The 22720-nt window shown below is 40.1% G+C and overlaps 1 protein-coding gene across 3 annotated transcripts in view; it reads right to left on the reverse strand.

Moving 5' to 3' along the window:
* Nucleotides 1–1254: 1254 nt before the first annotated feature.
* Nucleotides 1255–22720, reverse strand: part of LOC141278371 (uncharacterized) — a 32455-nt gene continuing 10989 nt past the window's right edge. Inside the window, exons 6-8 of one of the 3 annotated variants that reach the window (XM_073802905.1) lie at nucleotides 14800–14840; nucleotides 8691–8744; nucleotides 1255–4769 (exon numbers count right to left, since the gene is read on the reverse strand). The gene's annotated coding sequence lies outside the window, so the exon portion shown is untranslated. Of the gene's footprint in view, nucleotides 4770–8690; nucleotides 8745–13049; nucleotides 13476–14799; nucleotides 14841–22720 lie in introns of those variants that run through there. The other 2 variants (XM_073802901.1, XR_012331005.1) reach the window with 2 other exon arrangements.

Below are 22720 nucleotides of genomic sequence, written 5' to 3' on the forward strand. Positions count from 1 at the left end.
CAGGAAAAAACCTCAGGCATCACAGTTCTTAAATCAGTGGGCCTCAGGCTTCCATGTGCTTGAGAATCACCTGGGGAGGGAGAAGTGTTAAAAATACAGATTTTCAGGCCATAGATGCATACCAAGACAACCCCAAAGATCAATTAGATTTACCTCTAGGGCCAACGGCGTAACCCTTGACTGGATCTATGCATCAATTCCTCTCAACTTGGGAGAATTACCCTTTCTGGTTCCTTCCTCTGAAAACACTTTAAATGTTTCTTCTGAAGTAGCCTGAAGGTGAGGCCAAACCCTGATGTCACCTGGAAAAATTTCAGGTGCAGAGTTTACTCTCAAGCATCTTCAGGCTTTGAATGAATGTGTGTTCTCTGGAGGTCTAGAAAATGTTACCTGGCTTTAATGTTTATTGTAGAACTAAACTATATTTGTTATACATTGAATATTGTTTTCAAAATGTTTCAGTCCAGTTATGTGTTCATTAAGTATGTTTGTTTCTAGCAGGACATTTTATTTGGGCAGGAACTTCTCTTTAACCCTTGTCACGACTAGAATCTTTTTGGAACTGAGCCAACTTCGTAGGTACTAAAGTGTAGATTCAGGCAGCTTAACTTCCACTGAAGTGCTTTGCAGCCATTGATTTACGCATGGACTGAGGCATCCCCTTGAGAGGGGAAGCGGCAAGAATGTAACTGCCATCCAATGAGGCTTAAGAATAAAATAACGTTTCTGATGAACTGAGGTAGGATCAAACCAAGTCTGGATCACAGGAAATGGCTGTGGCATCCCTAAGAGCAAAGGGGGATGTCTTGGGCTTCCCTGGTGGCACAGTGGTTGAGAGTCCGCCTGCCAATGCAGGGGACACGGCTTCGTGTCCTGGTTTGGGAAGATCCCACATGCCGCGGAGCGGCTGGGCCCGTGAGCCATGGCCGCTGAGCCTGCGCGTCCGGAGCCTGTGCTCCGCAGCGGGAGAGGCCACAACAGTGAGAGGCCTGCGTACCGCAAAAAAAAAAAAAAAAAAGGGGGGATGTCTTAATTATTGTTAAATAAAAAACAACTCCCGAATTTAATGCCTTATAACAAAAAAAATCATTTATCTCGCTCATAAGTCTGTGGTCAGGAATTGGGACAAGGCACAGAGGGAATGGCTCATCTGTGCTCCATGATGTCTGAAGGTCTTAGCTGGGATGACCCCAAAGTTGGGAGCTCCCACGACCTCCCCCACCCCTCGTCTCTCTCTCTGCACACAGCCTGTCCACATGGCTAGCTTGAGCACCCTCAAAGCATGACAGCCTCTGCGTTTTCAGACTTCTTACATGGCAGTCAGGGCTCCAAGACAAGTGTCATTAAGAGGACTGGGAGGAAGCTGCAAGTCTTCTTATGACCTAGCCTCAAAAGGTCCCAGAACATCACTTCCGCCACTTTCTATCAGTCAAGTGAGTCTCTAGGACCAGGCTAGATTCAAGAAGAAGGAAATAGACTCCGCCTCTCAGTGGAGGCAGTAGTAAGGAATTCATAGCCATCTTCAATCTCCCATAGTTTGTCCTCTGGCCACAGTATTTACAATCACTGTACATTTACCTCTAGGGCCAAACAACTAGCAAGACAGCAACACAACCTCACCCATTAGCAGAGAGGCTGCCTAAAATCATAATAAGGTCACAGACACACCAAAACATACCACCGGATGTGGTTCTGCCCACCAGAAAGACAAGATCCAGCCTCATCCACCAGAACACAGGCACCAGTCCCCTCCACCAGGAAGTCTACACAACCCACTGAACCAACCTTAGCCACTGGGGGCAGACACCAAAAACAACGGGAACTACAAACCTGCAACTATACATGATACTATACATAGAGAATCCTAAAGATGCAACCAGAAAATTATTACTAGAGCTAATCAATGAATTTTGTAAAGTAGCAGAATAAAAATTAATGCACAGAAATCTCTTACATTCCTATACACTAATGATGAAAAAATCTGAAAGAGAAATTAAGGAAACACTCCCATTTACCATTGCAACAAAAAGAATAAAATACCTAGGAATAAACTTACCTAAGGAGACAAAAGAGCTGTATGCATAAAATTATAAGACACTGATGAAAGAAAATAAAGCTGATAAAAAAGTTGGGGAGATATACCATGTTCTTGGATTGGAAGAATCAGCATTGTGAAAATGACTATACTACCCAAAGCTATCTACAGATTCAAGGCAATCCCTGTCAAACTACCAATGGCATTTTTCACAGAACTAGAGCAAAAAATTTCACAATTTGTATGGAAACACAAAAGACCCCGAATAGCCAAAGTGATCTTGAGAAAGAAAAATGGAGCTAGAGGAATCAGGCTCCCTGACTTCAGGCTATACTACAAAGCTACAGTAATCAAGACAGTATGGTACTGGCACAAAAAGAGAAATATAGATCAATGGAACAGGATAGAAAGCCCACAGATAAACCCACACACATATGGTCACCTTATCTCTGATAAAGGAGGCAAGAATACACAATGGAGATAAGACAGCCTCTTCAATAAGTGGTGCCGGGAAAACTGGACAGGTACATGTAAAAGAATGAAATTAGAACACTCCCTAACACCATACACAAAAATAAACTCAAAATGGATTAAAGACCTAAATGTAAGGCCAGACACTATCAAACTCTTAGAGGAAAACATAGGCAGAACACTCTATGACATACATCACAGCAAGATCCTTTTTGACCCACCTCCTAGAGAAATGGAAATAAAAACAAAAATAAACAAATGGGACCTAATGAAACTTAAAAGCTTTTGCACAACAAAGGAAACCATAAACAAGACAAAAAGACAACCCTCAGAATGGGAAAAAATATTTGCAAGTGAATCAACTGACAAAGGATTAATCTCCAAAATTTACAAGCAGCTCATGAAGCTCAATATCCAAAAAACAAACAACCCAATCCAAAAATGAGCAGAAGACCTAAATAGACATTTCTCCAAAGAAGACAGACAGATTGCCAACAAACACATGAAAGGATGCTCAACATCACTAGTCATTAGAGAAATGCAAATCATAACTACAAGGAGGTATCATCTCACACCAGTCAGAATGGCCAGCATCAAAAAATCTACAAACAGTAAATGCTGGAGAGGGTGTGGAGAAAAGGGAACCCTCTTGCACTGTTGGTGGGAATGTAAATTGATACAGCCACTATGGAGAACAGTATGGAGGTTCCTTACAAAACTAAAAATAGAACTACCATACGACCCAGCAATCCCACTACTGGGCGTATATCCTGAGAAAACCATAATTCAAAAAGAGTCATGTACCACAATGTTCACTGCAGCTCTATTTACAATAGCCAGGACATGCAGCAACCTAAGTGTCCATCGACAGATGAATGGATAAAGAAGATGTGGCACATATATACAATGGAATATTACTCAGCCATAAAAAGAAATGAAATTGAGTTATTTGTAGTGAGGTAGATGGACCTAGAGTCTGTCATACAGAGTGAAGTAAGTCAGAAAGAGAAAAACAAATACAGTATGCTAACACATATATATGGAATCTAAAAAAAAAAAGTGGTTCTGAAGAACCTAGGGGCAGGACAGGAATAAAGACGCAGATGTAGACAATGGACTTGAGGACTTGGGGAGGAGGAAGGGTAAGCTGGGACGAAGTGAGAGAGTGGCATGGACTTATACATACTACCAAATGTAAAATAGATAGCTAGTGGGAAGCAGCCGCATAGCACAGGGAGATCAGCTCCGTGCTTTGTACCACCTAGAGGGGTGGGATAAGGGAGGGTGAGAGGGAGACGCAAGAGGGAGGAGATATGGGGATATATGTATATGTATAGCTGATTCACTTTGTTACAAAGCACAAACTAACATACAATTGTAAAGCAATTATACTCCAATAAAGATGTTAAAAAAAAGAAGACATTTTCCAAGTAAGTTGAAAATCATACTATTATTCAAATATTCAATAAATATGTATTGAGTTCATACTAAAAAACCAAAAAATGTCCTGACACCTTAATAGGTCCTCTAGATTCTCAAAAATTGAACAGTTCCATCTTTAATTTTTTCCTTCACTTCTCGTATTTTATAAGTAACTAGGAAAAGCCAAGTAGCACTTTGAGGATTCTGCATGGAGATCTATACAGCCAGAAGCTCACGATCTCTCTTTCCCACATTACCACAGGCAACAGTTTGGCTAACTGTTCTACCAGGACAGAACGCGTGTGTCCTTTCCTCCCGCCTCTGATAACATTTTCCTCATCGTCCTTCAAGGCCTTACGAAGAGTTTCCTGAGGCCCTTCCAGTTTCCACACACCACCCAGTCCCAAACCAATGTTACAAGCAACCCATTCTTGGCACCAAATTCTGTTTCAGTTATCAACGCTGTGCAGCTACTCAAGATAACAATCATTTGTTTTGCTCATGAATCGTGGGTTGGAATTCAGACACAGAACAGTGGGGAGGGTTAATCTCTACTCCGGATGTCTGAGGCCTCAGCAGGTAGGACTTGAATGGCTGGAAACTATAACAGAGTAGGAGCTGGCTTGGGTGTCCTTACAGCGTTGCGGCATCAAGGTAGTCAGACCTTTAAAAGTGGTAGCTCAGAGCTCCAAGAATGAGTGTACTGTGGCCCAGGAGGAAGCTGCAAGGCTTCTCATGACATAGCCTCAAAGGTCCTTGAAGGTCACTTTTGCCACATTGTATCTGTCAAGCAAATCACTCTAGCCAGCCCAGATTTAATGGGAGTGAAATTAGGTTCCACCTGTTAATGGAAAGAACAGCAGAGAATTTGCAGCCATCTTTGTTTGAAAGAGATCTACTTTTATAACATGATTTCATTACTTGGAATATGAACATTTGTATATATTGCAATGTCAAATAATAGCAAATGGGGACTTCCCTGGTGGTGCAGTGTTTAAGAATCTGCCTGGCAATGCAGGGGACACAGTTCGATCCCTGGCCGGGGCAGATCCCACATGACGCAGAGCAACTAAGCATGCTGTGCACCACAACTACTGAGCCTGCACTCTAGAGCCTATGAGCCACAACTACTGAGCCCTCGAGCCACAAATACTGAAGCCTGAGCGCCTAGAGCCGGTGCTCTGCAACAAGAGAAGCCACCGCAGTGAGAAGCCCGCGCACCACAACAAAGAGTAGCCCCCGCTCACTGCAACTAGAGACAGCCCACGTGCAGCAATGAAGACCCAATGCAGCCCCCCCCAAAAAAAATAGCAAGTGGAAAGTGAAATGGGTGATTGACTATAATTAAGAAAAATGCAGACCATTGAAATGGTGAAGCAGATACAGCTATACATTAGTTTTCATATTCGTATTCTTTTAACTTTGCAAAACGTCGCTCAAATATATTTAGACACAAGGTGTCAGCACAAGCTTGAATTCAATTAATTCTCATCAAAATATCTGGATAATTGGGTAGGGAAGAGTTGGTCTAAAGAAGGCAATGTAGCTTAGTTTCTCTATTTTGTGTTTGGCATTCTGCTTAGTTATTTAGTTCTAATCATTTTTAAATGCTATAATATAAACTCAAAGGGGTGCTCTAAAATGATATTAAGAAAAAGCACAAAGCCATAGGAAGGCAATAAAATTTATCCAATGAGATAACAAGTCATGCGAATTTTACAGAAACAATAAACCCTTAATAGGATTATGAACAATGTGTAAAGTTTACTTTTCTTTTGTGACTAATTAGAAGTCATGCCTCTCAGACTTTTGATAATAGGAAGCTATTTCTACAAATATACGTTATCACTAACAGGTACCTGCTCTGGCTCGAGCAGAATCCATGCAACTGTTTTTAACTGTAAGTTAAAGAACATATTTTTCCAGGTTTCCACTTCTTACAACAGGAATTGATTTATTTGTATCCCTCCACTGAGAATCTGATTTCTCCCACAGTCTTTAGAAATAAAGCTGGACATTACATACTGATAGAAGGGTCAATTCAACAAAATGACATAACAATCCTAAATGTGTGTGCACTTAGAGCTGAATCTTTGCTTTCATACTCAGTTATTTTCTTAGGATAAATTTGCTGGAAGTAGGTATGTACACTTTTACACCTTCTGATAAATCGTGCCATATTGCCCTCCAGAAAGGTTGCACCAGTTTTTACTCCTAGCCAGAAATATATGAAAAATGCCTGCCTCTCTTCGTTTTCACCAAAACAAGATGGCCATTCCATCTAAGATTGTCTTTAAATGTGGTTTTATTACTTCTGATTTCTCCTACTGATAGCGACTACAGAAGTATAGTAATTTTTTTTTAAGTAGGGACTCTTGTATCTGCTTTCAAAAACAATGAGAATGGGGACTTCCCTGGTGGTGCAGTGGTTAAGAATCTGCCTGCCAATGCAGGGGACACAGGTTCGACCCCTGGTCCGGGAAGATCCCACATGCCGCGGAGTAACGAAGCCCGTGTGCCACAACTACTGAGCCTGCGCTCTGGAGCCCACGAGCCACAACTACTGAGCCCGCACGCTACCACGACTGAAGCCCGCGCACCTAGAGCCCAGCAACGAGAGAAGCCATCGCAGTAAGAAGCCCGCACATTGCAATGAAGAATAGCTCCCACTCACTGCCACTAGAGAAAGATGGCGTGCTGCAACGAAGACCCAAAGCAACCATAAATAAATAAATTAAAAAAAAAAAACAACCAATGAGAATGGTGTTATTTGTGTGTAAACCTAGTGCTCTGAAAATGCTTCAGAGTGGTTCAAAGTTTTTCTTTAAAATTTGATGTGGAATGGTCATGTCACACAAATATGTGTGTGTGTGTGTGTGAGACAGTGCCAAGGTAAGTAAATTCTCCCCTCACAGCCTATATACATATTTCTATCACTAAATTGTCACATCACTTTATAATTATACAAATATGTTTTGCCTGATAGATTGTGACTTTCCTTAAGGTCAGGGATTTTTGTTTTATATGTTTTTGAGTTATCTCACAGCTACAGAGTCTGGTATGATAACCATTCAATACAGGTTTAGTGAAGGAAGGCTGGAATGAAGGAAGAAATGAGGGAAAGAGATGTGAATTTCAACCTGGTCTTTGTCTACAGAATCACAGATTTCAGTTCACATAATCATATTAAAAGAGGTTAACTGTTTTTTTGGTTTGTTTTTCTGCGGTACGTGGGCTTCTCACTGTTGTGGCCTCTCCCGCTGCGGAGCACAGGCTCCGGACGCGCAGCCTCCGGACGCGCAGGCTCAGCGGCCATGGCTCACGGGCCCAGCCGCTCTGCAGCATGTGGGATCTTCCCGGACCGGGGCACGAACCCGTGTCCCCTGCATCGGCAGGCGGACTCTCAACCACTGCGCCACCAGGGAAGCCCAACTGTATCCTTTTTAAAATTAATATGTTGGCTTCCAAATCAGTCAATTATAATAAAATCCACATAGAATGCATTGCAGATGCCTACCTAGAGCCCATCAGGAAGTTCTCTCTGGGACTTCCCTGGTGGTCCAGTGCTTAAGAATACATCTTGCAGTGCAGGGGGCGCCGGTTCGGGGAACTAAGATCCCACATTCTGTGGGGCAACTAAGCCTGTGCGCCACAACTAAGACCCGATGCAGCCAAAAAATAAATACTTTTTTAAAAAAAGAAAGTTCTCTCTTGTATGAATTTTTTCATAAACACTAGCTGATAATCTGCCTTTCACACTAGTGAGAGAGTTTGGACTGGCTGATAATGGTCAGAATGTTATATGTGAACTTCCTCAACCCATGTATAGAGGATTTATATCCCTTTCTTTCCTGGTTAATTTCAAAATTTGGCTTTGTTTTATTGAAATGAGGGTAAATTTCTCATTACAATTAGAATTTTATATTTGTGTAAAATGCTTGCAAAAGCCAATCTAATAAGTATTTTCATTAGTCTGAAACTTCTATTTAACCAGAATTTTGCTAGGCGTTCATAATGACAACTCTAAAGTTTGCATTGTTTTGAAATGCATTCTGAATTATCAAGGACTTAATTGTATTTAATATAGGCTTATACATCATATTCAAACAATTTGAATATTGACATTGAATGCAGAATCAGCAATAATTTTAGAACAATAGTTGATTTTAGAGATTATCAAATTCAACTGCATCATTGTACAGATAAGAAAACTAAGGACCCAGATAGGTGAAGTCACTTGTCCAAAGCCACACAGCTGGTTAATGTCACAGTGCAGCTGGATCCCAAATCTATTGAGTTCAAGCCAATTACTGTATCCATTTATTGGCCAGGTTGACTAAGAGAATACTTTTTTCTTCAATTGATCGTGTTCCTTACCTAGAGAAAAGTGAGATTTTTCTGTAATAATATACAAAAGAATAATGGGGCCATTGGCCAATCACACAAAAGACATCAGATCTCTATAATGAAGAAAAATTAATATCCTAAGTTCTGAATATTTTGAAATGGAATCTCTCAGAATTAATTCTTCAACCTAGAATCCTCCTTATCTTTTTATAACTCTAGTTTGGGCACATAGGTAAGCATCTGGTACCTACTTGTTAGCTAATAATGAAGAATGATAAGAATTAACAAGAAGCAACTCAATCCTTATTCTTCTCCCCCTAATGATCAAGCTGAGCATCTTTATCTCATTAGTATCTGACTGTGAAATACCTTGACACCTGAAAAGACTAGCAATTTATTTATCAGGATATGGTACCTGATTGTGAGGCTTTCTGCTGGCAGAGATGTTTTTCAAAGATTCATCTTCCTCCTGGAGTAAATATCATATTTTTAATTATTCATAATGTTTCTCCTGTTTTACCACAAGCTTCCTCAGAGGACAGAAGTGCATTAAGGCTCTTACGTTACTATAAGAGTGTGAAGGGTGAATAGCAAAAACATTTATATATGTAGAGCATTTCGTTGTTCTTCTGGGCAAACAAAATTAAACGTGATTTGCAAATGGTGCAGTCAGAAATAACAAAAGGTGTAAAGTGACGCAACAAAATTTATACTGCTTGCACACCAGAAAACGCTAATGAAAAATGCTCATGGCTGAAGTGGAAACTGGGAAGATTTCACATTCTTAACAGCTATATTAGGGACGTAAAAATGTGAGCATGCCTATAAATATGAATGGAAAAGCGTTATTTAGATTCATGCTAGAGAGATACTCTACAATTGTAAGCATCTTTTATACAAGCTAACTTTCGTAACCTTCATCTTCTCATATTGAAAACTTAATAATTAATCCAAAAAAGAGAGAGACTTTCTCCATATGGTAATGTTACCTGGAACCATTAGGTTACTATCTTATAAATGCTAAAGTTGAAAGTAGTCCTATATTGCATTCAGGTTCATTGGCGAATAATTTACATGCAGTAGAATTCGTCATGTTTAGTGTACAGTGTACAGTCCTGTGAGTTTTGACAAACATTCACAGTCCATCACCACCACCACACCCAAGATACAGAGCATCTCCCTCTCCCCAGAAGTTTCCTCATGCTTCTTTCTATTCAACCTCTTCCCCCAAGTTCAACCCACCAGTGCACTAATCTTTTTTCTGTGTTTTGCCTTTTTAAGAACCTCACATAAATGGACTTGCACAGTGTTAAACCTTTTGAGGCTGGTTTCCTTCACTTAGCGTAATGCATTTGAGATTCACTGATGTTGTCCTGTTTATCTGCAGTCGGTTCCTTTTAATGGCTGAATACTCTTCCACAGTGTGGGTGTACCAGTTTCCGTACCCATTTCCAGTGGACGAGCATTTGGTTTGTTCCCAGTTTGGGGCGATTATAAATAAAACAGCTATAAGCATTCATACACAATTTTGTGTGTGTGAACATAAGTTTCTATGTCTCTTGGGTAAGTACCTTGTAGTGGGACTTCTGAATCTTACAGGAAGTATATGCTTAACTTTATTAACAGTTTATTAACTGCCAAACTGTTGTCCACAAAGCTTGTTAACATTTCTCATTCCCACTAGCAATGTACGAAAGGTCAAGGTGCTTTGCATCCTTGTCAGCATTTGTTATCAAAAGAAGTTTTTATTTTGGTTTTGGTTTGTTTTTTTTTTTTTGCGGTACGCGGGCCTCTCACTGTTGTGGCCTCTCCCGTTGCAGAACACAGGCTCCGGACGCGCAGGCTCAGCGGCCATGGCTCACGGGCCCAGCCGCTCCACGACATGTGGGATCCTCCCGGACCGGGGCACGAACCCGTGTCCCCTGCGTCGGCAGGCGTACTCTCAACCACTGCGCCACCAGGGAAGCCCTGGTTTTGGTTTTTAATGTTAGCCATTACCTATGTTACACACCTATTAGATGTGTAACGGTAACACACTGTGATGTGAATTTGCATTTCCCTAATGACCGGTAGTATTGAGCATCTTTACATGTACTTATTTGCCATCTGTATATCTTCTTTGGTGTGGTATATGTTTAAACACTTCGCCCATTTTCACATTGGGTTGTTTGGTTTTTTTATTATTGTGTTTTAAAGTTCTTTATGTTTGTAATGTGGTTACCAGTCCTTTAGGAGGTAAGTGTTTTGCAAATATTTTATCTCAGTCTGTGACTTTCTTTTCATTCTCTTAACAGTGTTTTTGAAGAGCAGAGGTATTTAGTTTTGTTTTGTTTAGTTTTTGTGGGTTTTTTGCATATGGGTGTCGAATTTCTAGCGCTGTTTCTTAAAAAGACTGTCTTTTCTGTATTAAGTTGCCTTGGCATCTCTGTCAAATATCAATTGACTGCAGAAAGCGGGTCTATTTCTGGACTCTCTATTCGGTTCTATTTATCCATATGTCCATTCTTTCACCAAATACCACAGTCTTGACTACTATAGCTTGATGGCGGGTCTTGAAATCAGATAGTGTGAGTCCTCCAACTTTGTTCTTGTGTAAGTCAATGGGAAGTGATAAGAAATGCAGGTAAAGTGAAGAATGTATGACCAATCTATAAACACTCTAATTTTTAAAAATTTGTGTAGGCCAACAATACGTATCTGTAGGCTGAATTCAGTCTGTAGACTGCCAGTTTGTCTAGAAGGAAGAGACTTCCTGGTGGATCTCTTGTAGAGCACCAGCCCTTGCAGGAGACCTCTGCAGTCCCCATGACAACGAGGCTTGACCTCAGGAGCCTTCAACAGTTGACCCCAAGTAGGGAGGAGCTGTGTGGCACAGGGAGCCACGGCTGTCTTCAGTGAGGGCCCGGGGCACTCTGCAAAGCATCCTTAAAGAATGAAGTCAGGCTTCTTGTGTTCTTTGGTTTCCTATTATGCACATGTTAACTTTTAAGAAATAAATGTTATTTTGAAAACCTTAAAAAAAAAAAAAAAGAAGAATGAAGTCAGGAACTTCCCTGGTGGCACAGTGGTTAAGAATCCGCCTGCCAATGCAGGGGACACAAGTTCGTGCCCTGGTCCGGGAAGATCCTAGATGCTACAGAGCAACGGGGCCCGTGCACCAGAACTACTGAGCCTGCGCTCTAGAGCCCCTGAGCCACAGCTGCTGAGCCCACATACGACTACTGAGACCCGCATGCCTAGAGCCCGTGCTCTGCAACAAGAGAAGCCACCGCAATGAGAAGCCCATGCATCGCGGCAAAGAGTGGCTGGCCCCTGCTCACCACAGCTGGAGAAGGCCCGCACACAGCAATGAAGACCTAACGCAGCCAAAAATAAATAAATAAATGTGTTTTTAAAATTATTATTATTATTATTATTTTGCGGTACACGGGCCTCTCACTGCTGTGGCCTCTCCCATTGTGGAGCACAGGCTCCGGACGTGCAGGCTCAGCGGCCATGGCTCACGGGCCCAGCCGCTCCGCGGCATGTGGGATCTTCCCGGACCCATGTCCCCTGCATCGGCAGGCAGACTCTCAACCACTGCGCCACCAGGGAAGCCCCTAAAATTATTTTAAAAAGAGAGAGAATGAAATCAGAGCTCCCATTGCTTACTGATGGTTGAAATTCCTTTAACCGAGGGAAAAGACTTGAAATTCACATTCAGAGATGAGGCTTAAAATGCAACTAGCTGTTTCTTAAAAAGTTAACCATAAACTTACCATATGACCCAGCAATTCTACTCCTAGATACCTATTCAAGGGACATGGAAACATATGTCTGCACAAAGGCCAGCATGCAAGTGTTCACAGCAGCATTATTCATAATAGCCAAAAACTGGAAACAACCCAAATGTCCAGTGGAGGTCTAGCAAACACATAAGCAAAATGCAGTATATCCACAGAATGGAATACTATTCCGTGATAAAAGAGAATGAGTTGATGCCTACCACAGCATCTCAAAAATGCTATGCTAAGTAAAAGAAGCTAAACACAGAAGACCACATACTGTATGCTTTCATTTATATGAAATGTCTTGAAAAGGCAAATCTATAGAGACAGAAAGTAGATTAGTGGTTGTCTGGGGTTGAGGGTGACTACAGGGATATACTGTAAATGGACATAAGAGAATTTGAGGTGGTGAAGAAAATACTCTAAAACTGGATTATAGGGATGGCTGCACAGCTCAGTAAGCTTACTAAAAATTGCTGAATTGGACACTTACAATGAGTGAGTTTTACAATATGTAGAAGATACCTCAATAAAGTTAAAAAATAACTAAGTGTCTGTTTGAGGTAACAGTTTAGTGTGAATGAGTCTCAAGTACACTGCAGTTAGTCAAACTCTGAACTAATATGGGTGGTTATAGAGCGTAGCCTCTTTTGTTTGGGGAGAGGTTGAGGAGAGCAGAAAGCCTTTTTGGGAGGGTGGAAGGGAAGAGGAGGGGCACAGGAGAGAGGCTGCACTGCAGAGGGATTCAGAGCTTGGAGAGCCAGAGCTTGGTCCCTATCTTGTTTCCACCACTTACTAACAAGTCATCGTGGGCAAGGTACTTATCTTTAAACTCCACTGCCCCTCAGTGAAATAGTGTCTCTTTTAGGACTACTGTGAAACAACAATGAGATAATCCATGTAGCATACTTAGCAGTGTCCAACCCATAAAAAGAGCTTTTATAATTACCTATTATTATTATTAAAATAGCAGTTTGTGAATAGAAGACCAAGTTGCAAGGTGTCACTTATTTGCAGATGATGTTCCTTATTTATTCTCAAGTGGGAATAGATTAAGCCTTATCCTTCACAGCACAAAGTGCAAGCTTAGATATTACCAGAGTCTCCCTCAATCCATCTGAAGTTTCTCTGATCTCACATGCACACCCTCACCCTTAAGCACAGGAGTATGATTGCCGGATCCTTTCTCAGGAATCTCCTGGTTTCTCCACCCTAATCTTGCGCCTTCTGAATCTTCCTCCTTCCACCCACTCCATCCTTCAGCTGGAAATGCCATCCACTTCCTCTCCAGGCAAGGAGGTGTTGCTTTATTTCATATTCCAAGTTCTCTTATGCAGAACTTTATGTTCAGATCTTTGAGCTTTGGTTTTGGTAAGTAAAGGGAAGGCTTGACATTTTCTCTCTAAACCAAGCCTGGCTTTTAAGACTTTTCTCTTATTCAGTTGCAAAAAAAAAAAAAAAAAAAAAAAAAAAAAAATGGCAGTCAGAACTGAACAATAACTTTGTTTTTCTAGCTGGTATCTGCCCTCTCTCTAAAACAATGAAATACTGATTCAGTGAGTAAAGACATCATCCAGTGAGCTTCACATTTTTAAAAGAAATTTAAGACTACATTGGTTTAAATTCTTCAAAATTATTATATCTATTACTAATGTACAGAGAAAAAAACATTTTAAATACAAAGAATCAAGGAATTTTAAATTATTTTAGATTATCGGTGAGAGTGAGGAGAAGCAGACATTTTCATACATTGTTTTCACACATTTCTGGTGGCTGATGAGTATAAATTTGCTGATGAATGAATATAAAGGTCCAAGTGGTCACCTACTACAGCTTGTAACCTGTTCCCCTCTGCTCATCTCTACCAAACCCCTTTCTCTCTTTCTCTGAAATTTTAGAGAAGTGACAATAGATAGAAAATCTCAACATGGAGAATATTAAGAAAGAAAGAAATTAATTAGTTAATTTTCTCTTTTATAAATAATTTAGGTTGCAAACCAATTTAGATACATGAAGGGCATAACTTTCTGCTTCCAATTATCTTTTGAGATTTGGGATAGATTATCCAGTCCATTCATATCAAGAAGCATGTTATCGTGGAATGTATAGACTGCTTTTAATTTTGGCCATCTTGATTATATTTTTAATCTATTAATCTTGAATGTATTTTTTAATCTATTAATTTAGTAAATTTCTAATATGCTGGAAATGTTGATGTTTGCGGTCTGAAAGGTCTATATTCATGTAGGATATCCTGATTCAAATGTTCTGTTCTCCCAGTAGTAAGCTTTGCATTTAGAAAATGTGGCCTTTTCATCTAGGTCAACCCAGAGGCCTAATGGGAGAACTTTTTTCCTATTCCATATCTCTTAGAATGAAGCTTTTTTAAAAATAAATTTATTTATTTTATTTATTTATGTTTGGCTGCGTTGGGTCTTTGTTGCTGCGTGCGGGCTTTAGTTGTGGCGTGGACTTCTCATTGCAGTGGCTTCTCTTGTTGTGGACTACGGGCTCTAGGCATGTGGGTTTCAGTAGTTGTGGCTAATGGGCTCTAGAGTGCAGGGTCAGTAGTTGCGGTGCACGGGCTTAGTTGCTCTGTGGCATGTAGGATCTTCCCGGACCAGGGCTCGAACCCATGTCCCCTGCATTGGCAGGCGGATTTTTAATCACTGTGCCACCAGAGAAGTCCTAGAATGGAGCTTTAAGAAGCAAAAGAGACTTCTGATCATACATGACAGATTAAGCACATATATTTACCTCCACTTCCTTCCAGAACCTCACGACATGAAATAGATTTCCTAAAAGACATAAACCAAGAAAGGCCATGAGAAAGAGAAAGGATATGACAGCATAACATGTTAGAATTTGGAAAGTAAATAGATGAGTGGTAAATGACTTATTAGATAAAAGAATGCTGAAATTTAAACCAGCAGCGAGACAAAGTAGGGTTACGCAGAATCAAAACAATGAACTCCACAGAACCTCAAAAAGGCTCAGAAATTATGGGTATCATATACCTCAAAGTGCTGGTCAGGTGGGGCTAAAAACAGGACAGGGTAAATCTGTGTAGGAAATAAAGCTCTCAAATCCCTTCTTCTACCTCACATAGTGACTACCTTTTCAACATCCCAGTAGAAGACTGGTTTAATCTCTGAAGGAGCTGCACCAGGTGGCTCAGGACATGGGACATCAGGAAGCCAAAGACAGGGATACACTGCTGGTAATGAAAGTCTGCATATGAAAGGTGAGAATCTCATTGCCTTTCTTTAATCTGATGCCCAAGAATGCTGGCATTCAGGCTGATACCCACAAGCAGAAAATGGAAAGATTCTTCTCTGGGAAAATTGACCAACCCGAGAGACTCACAGATACCGACTGCAGAGGATACTTATGACACTGTCCACCCCGGTCACCCTGTGATGAAGATCACCATTCCAGAAGCATCATCACCACTCACGCAAGGGCTTGAATACAGTTTCTTAGTGCCTCAGTCCTTAAGTAAGACACACAATAGCGGAGACAGATTGTGAGATAGAGCTGAATTACTCTCACAGAACGAAAAAAAAGGCAGAGGTGGAATAAGAGAGGGAAAATTAGAGGACCAGTCTGGACTAACTAATAATCCATGTAATAGGTATTCCGGAAATAATGAGTAGAGAAAATGAAGAGGAGGGTGTTATTATAGAAATAATCCAAGAGAATGTCCTAGAACTCAATGACATGAGTTTTCGGATTATGCCCTACACCCTACCATGCCATGATATGTCATAAAATTTCAGAACCCTGGTAATAAAGATAAGATCCTAAAAGCTTCCACAGATTTTTCAAACTATCCTATACAAGAGATGAGGAAGCTGAAGAGCATCAAACTTCTCCATAATAACAATGGAAAGTAGAAAAAATGTAACAGTATTCAAAATTCTAAGGAAAATTATTTTCAACCCAGAATTCTCTACCTAACCAAGTAATCAAATAAGAGGATAAAGACATTTTTAGATGTGCCAAGTTGGTATTCTGACTGGAACAAGGAAAATTTATTATGAAGAATTATTAATTAGTACAAGATACTTAACTAATAAATGTGGTAAAAAAAAAAACACAAAAAATACACAAAAAAGAAAAGAAAAGAAAAGAAAGAACCCTAGGGGAGGAGGGATAAATTAGGAGTTTGGGATTAACATATATACATTGCTATATGTAAAATAAATAACCAACAAGGACCAACTGTATAGCACAGGGAACTATACTGAATATTTTGTAATAACCTATACGGGAAAAGAATTGGAAAAAGAATATATATATATGTGTATATATATATATATATATATATATATATATATATATATCTGAATCACTGTGCTGTACACCTGAAACTAACAGCACTGTAAATCAACTATACTTCAATTTAAAAAAAAAGAAAAATAGATCCCTTGAAATAGAACCCTAAAGCATACAGGAGTACCAGGTGTAGGCTGCAGTTACTTCTTCTAGGGCTGAGGCAGAGTACCCCAAACCAAGGAAGGAATAAACTCAGAAGAGCCTCCTCTCCCTAAGGCTGAGATTCAGACCTCATCATAGAGGGCGCTGGTGAGACCCATTAGTTGGTGGAGATATTCACTAGGGTACCGTGGGCCACAGCTGGTCCACAGGAAGCTGCCCACTGGGGTGGGGTGAACTGCAGCCAGTGTGCAGGAGACCACCCACTGGAGCAAGCGGGAGGTGGCTCACTAGAAGTCACTTGTTAGAGAACTGGAGGAACTCACTGGAGGTGAGTGGAGAAACTTGTTGGAGGGCAAGAGCCACTGAGTTCCCTGCACACCTGTTGGCAGCTACACGTGGGACCTAGGAGGAGAAGCCCTTTCCTCTGCCATGCCTTGCAATGTCTTTCCAGAACCTGGTTATTGACCGAACCTAACACTGCTGGAAAAGGAGACATGTTCACAAGGTCCACCTCTACTTCCATAAAGAAGGACAATGGAGCCGAGAGGCAGTAATTGATAACTGGCACACAACGTCTCAGAATATTTACCTCCCAAGTGCCTTTTCTCAGGAAGCTACTAAAAATGTGATCCCCCAAAAGAAAGTAAATTAGGAAAGAAGAATATATGAAATCCAAGAAACAAGAGATAGGGGATTGATCACAGGAATGAGGTAAAGGGAATCCCAGAAGGATGATAATGAAAGACCCAGAATGACAGCTAAAGGCAGCAGCCTAGGGAGCAATCAGGATCTCTGATTGGAGCAGGAAGATACAGGGCTCCAGGAGGGATGCATCAAGACAGAAAGTGTGTGTGTGCGTGTGTGTGTGTGAGAGAGAGAGAGAGAGAGAGAAGAGTCGGGGGAGCGCTTGAGGGAGGGGGGTGTAAAGAGGAGGAAGGAAGGAAAGGAAAGAAAAGAAAAGAAAAGAAAAGAAAAAGGTTTGAACTACTGATGAACTATTGAAAGGAATTTATGCTCTGGCAGTGAGTTTGGAGGTGAATTAATGATAGATATATCAAAAACTAAGCAAAAGAGAGAAAGAAAGAAAGGAAGGAAGGAAGGAAAGAAGGAAGGAAGAAAGAAAGAAAGAAAGAAACCCAACCCTGACAATTATTAATACAAGAGGGAAAAAAAAAAAACTATTTTACAAAGAAGGTTCCCTACATGGCTAGTTGTGCAAAGTATTTACATAGTCCTAAGAATCTAAACAAATATTCAACTAACCAAAAATCACGATATAACTATTGGGTTGGCCAAAAAGTTTGTTTGGGTTTTTCTGTAACATCTTACGGAAAAGCCCGAACGAACTTTTTGGCCAACTCATGTAGTAGGAAGATGAAGTGAGCAGAGGGAAGAATAAAAAGAGATATGAGAGTATTAAAGCCCCTTCTTACACAGAAATCAATGATAAATGATAATCAAAATGAAAAACATGAGGAAGAAACATTATAAAAATGCTATTCAGAAATATGAAGGTAAATACCAAAAGAAAGACCTAAAAGTGTTAGCAGGGGTTTTTTCTGGGTAGCAATAATTTGGGATGGGGACAGGTGGGACAGGGATTGTCAATTTTAGTTATAAGACTTACAGAATTTTGACATTTTAAGCTATGTATATAAGTATCTTCAATAGAAATTGGGGGAAAAATAAGTAGTAAAGGGAAAGTTCTTCCTTAAGTTTGATTTGGAACTTAAGTCTGGGTTAAACACATTCCTTCAAATTATTTCAACCAAAGACTTACCCAGGGTCTATCTCACTGCTTTGGACATATACTCAGGAACATAAAGTCCTTAGGCAGTAAGGACACCCTCCTCAAATTGTATGATAGTCAAAACCAATATGTTCCTGAGAGAATGAGAAACTACAGTGTAAGCATGACCCATCTTTACAGTAGAGAGTCAAGATTACCCAGGTGGAACTCATGGAAATCTTCTTTGTATGTATTAGAAAACATACGTATGTTATGGAGGATGGTGGAACATTCAAATACATTTCTGGAAAAATTTCCATGTGTTCATTCTTTGGTGTTACAGATACTTCAGAATTAAAACTAAGAACAGCCGCTAGAAGTTACTTTAAGGATAGAGATTTGGATTACTTTGGCTGCTAAGATATATACATGGTTACACTATCATCAGAGGTTTTGAGAGGTGTCTCCTCCCAAGTACATGCCCCTCTAGCTCTTCACAAGTATATTATGCTTCAGTTCAGTGTGTCAGATATATATTGAACACTCCATTGTATGTTATGGGTTGAATTGTGTCCCCCCCCACCAGCATTCATAGGTTGAAGTCCTAATCCCCAGTATCTCAGAATGTGGCCTTATTTGAAAATATGGTCATTCCAGATATAATTAGTGAAGGTGAGGTCATTAGAGTCGGCCCTAATCCATCATAACTGGTGTCCTTATTAAAAGAGGACATTTGGACATAGAGACACACACATAGTGAGAATGCCTTGTCAGGATGAAGGCAGAGACCTTGGTGATGCTTCTAAAAGCCAAGGAATGCTAACGATTGCCAGCCAGCCGCCAGAAGCTAAGGGCTTAGTATGGAACAGATTCTCCCTCACAGTCCTCAGAAGGAACGAACCCTGCCAACACCTTGATCTAGACTTCTAGCCTCTAGAACTGTAAGAAATTAAATTTCAATTGCTTAAGCCACGCAATTGGTGTTACTTCATTATGGCCGCCCTGGCAAACTAGCACGGTATGTAATATGCTTTCTCTATTAAGTGAAGGTCTAATTCCCAGATGATTTTCTTTTTGTTGCAAATCTTTTCCAAAGAGTCAATATAGGTATAGTGTATCTTCACAACACAAATGCATCATCAACTGAATTAGATTCCTTTTTAGAGTTACATTTGTATAGTTGTGTATGAGAAGCTGGGGAGGGGGGTGAGATAGCAGAGGAAGAAAATGTAATTACTGATTTCTTTAAACTGAACAAATGCATTTATTTTTACATCAGGGGTGGAAGGTATCAGATCACTACGACTTTCCAGTTGCATTCTTTATTTGATTTTCTACCTAATCCAATTCCTGTCAGTTTACATTTCATTTGTAAGTTTTCTTAAAAGATGAATGCACATAGTTGTGTGTAGAATGCTTAATATCTATACACTGTAAGGCAAGAGTAAGCCTGCCTTTCCATTTAAAATATTCTCTGACGGCAAAATACTGTGGTTCTAACTGGACAACACTGTCCTGAGACATACGCATTACACAGAAGTTCAAGTGGTTTAGGGATCTGTGAAAACAAATGGAACTGAAAATGTTGCCTAACACAGAAGAAATTTCTAATTAATGATATATACGTGTTTCAGTGCAGTCAACCACTTATGTCTTTAGAACACATGGTCTATCTCAATGTGCACAACCGGAGTATCTCTAGAATAAAGGCCTGAAAAGATTCTATTCCTTTTAGAATTAAGAACTTCAATTCTGGCACCTGAGTCTATACATTCAAAGAGTTGAGGATTGTGATATAGCTATGCTGATAATTCAAGTTAAAATCACATTTTCTTTGATTATCCGGATGTTGCAGGCAAACGTAGGAAACTATTAGTATGAATTATTATCCAGAGAATTGAATCAATTTTCCATTTCACTTTACTCATGTAAGCATGGCCTAAATCATTGGGTGAGAAGTATTCCTAGCAATGAACTGCATTTAAAACCTCAATAAAAAGTCATTTTTATCTAATGGCCAAACATACATAACAATAATAACAATGATTCCTTATATGTACATGGGTTCGCAATTTACAAGCATCTCCCTATTTGTTAAAAATATTTGATCTGCTCAATTTTTCCCCCAAGGTGGGAACCGGTCAGAAAAATGAGGAACCTAGAGGTCAAAGGACTTGATGGAGACTACGCAGTTTAGGACTCATGAGTGTTTATTCCATTACATCAAGTGTTAATTTTTTTGTGCCATGAGCCTCTTAGGGAATTTGCAGAAGCCTTTGGACCCCGTCGCAGAAAAATGTTTTTAATTGCATTTTAGAATCACCATATGATTACAAAGGAAACCAATTATATTAAAATACAATTATCAAAAATAAAAGTATTTTAAAATGTTTGATACGGTGATACATGGGCTCTTTATTAATGCATTAAATATCAATATACAGTAGCAAACCTAATAACTACCACAATTTCAAAGATATTGAAATTGATATATCTGCAACAACTGTACTGTGATATGCAAAAGGTTGTGATTCCTACTGGTGACAATGTAACTGGCACTGCTACATATGAGACCTTGGATGTCCCCAGTAAATAGTAAGCCAAACAGGATGTGGTATTAGAGTTTTGAATGGAAATGGTTATTTGACCGGTTTCTGGAGTGGTTCAACAACTCTTGCTGGATTGTGAAGAATGAGACAGAGACCTTGGAGTAGCTACATGTTGGACTGGGGTGCAGGGTACCATCACTGGAAGGTCTGGAACCCAAGCTAAGCTATATGCATCCTAGAGCCAGAAAAGCTCCTTCATGAAGTGTAGGTGGCAGTGGCATTTATTCATTCAACAAGGATTATCTGCTGGGAACCAGGAACTGAGTGGACCTTCCTTAGCAGCTTGATCCTATCTTCAGTTATTCAAAAGCCAGTCATAGGGCTTCCCTGGTGGTGCAGTGGTTAAGAATCCGCCTGCCAATGCAGGGGACACAGGTTCGATCCCTGGTCCGGGAAGATCCCACATGCTGCGGAGCAACTAAGCCCGTGGGCTACAACTACTGATCCTGCACCCTAGAGCCCATGAGACACAACTACTGAGCCTGCGTGCCTAGAGCCTGTGCTCCGCAACAAGAGAAACCACTGCAATGAGAAGCCTGCGCACCACAACAAAGAGTAGCCCCCGCTTGCCATAACTAGAGAAAGCCCACATGCAGCAATGAAGACCCAACGCAGCCAAAAATAAAATAAATAAATTAAAACAAAAAAGCCAGTCATAAAAATCCAAGAAACACGCATCCTGATTATTGGGTTAGGCTTTCAGGACAGGGATATATATTCTACTTCTACTCATACCATTTCTTCTCCCAAAAATCTTGGTCAATTCACGTGCGTGTGCGTGTGAAAGTATTTTTACAGATTTTGTTTTTTAGAAGTTACAGATTTACCAAAAAATGAGAAGATAGTACAAAGAGTTCCTGCACTTAGTTTCCCCTATTATTGACACTTACGTTAGTGTGGTACATTATTACAATGAATGAACTCACACGGATACATTACAATTAACTGAAGTCCATCATTTAATCAGATTTCTTTAGTGTCCACTTAATGTCCTTTCCTGATCCAGGACAGCACACTACATTTAGTCATCCTGGCTCCTTAGGCTCCGCTTGACTGTGATAGTTTTTTAGACTTTCCTCGTGTTTGATGACCTTGACAGTTTCAAGGACTACTGGTGAGGCAGTTTTAGAATCCCTCAGTTGGTATCTGTCTGATATTTTTTCATGATTGGACGGTAGCGATGAGTTTGGGGGCGGAAGACTACAGAGATAAAGTTTCATTTTTATCACATCATATCAAGGGTACATACTATCAGCGTGATTTACCACTTTTAATGGTGACCTTGATCACCTGGTTGAAGTAGTGTTTGTCAGGTTACATCATGGTAAAGTTACTCTTTTTTCCTCCTAACAACTCAATTTTTACATCTCTGTAATTAATTACTAAAGAAAAAAAAAATAGTTCCCATACAGCATGTTAATCTAGTCCTTTATAGAAGCATAGACGTAGAGGAGATTTGGGGAGATTAGTTAGCTCAGTTTCTGGGCCCAAGCCATCCTGCACAGATGGGTTTCTGGCTGGCCTACTTTTAAAGATAAAAAAGGAAGGGAACTCCACAGTGAGAGAATTCTGAACTCTTGACAGTTGATGTTCTACAGCTCAATCAACAAATAAGTAGAATGTCCTCATGTGCAAGCTGCCTAGATATGTGTGTAGCTCCAAGGCCTTTACACCATCTTACATCTTTCCTGGAACAAGTTGGTATATATGTAAATAAATATATGAGTGGAGAGACAAATGACTGAATAAAATAGAATGCAATATAACATAGTGGGAGTCAGGATGAAAAAACTCTAGTGAGCAGTTTTAGACTCATAAAATCTAAATGTATGCTCTGGGCCCACCAGATTGAGGCACACAACTTTAGACAAGTCACTTGACCTTTCTAAACCTCAGTTTC

The sequence above is a fragment of the Tursiops truncatus genome, chromosome 1, assembly GCF_011762595.2.
Source record: "Tursiops truncatus isolate mTurTru1 chromosome 1, mTurTru1.mat.Y, whole genome shotgun sequence".
Lineage (NCBI taxonomy): Eukaryota > Metazoa > Chordata > Mammalia > Artiodactyla > Delphinidae > Tursiops > Tursiops truncatus.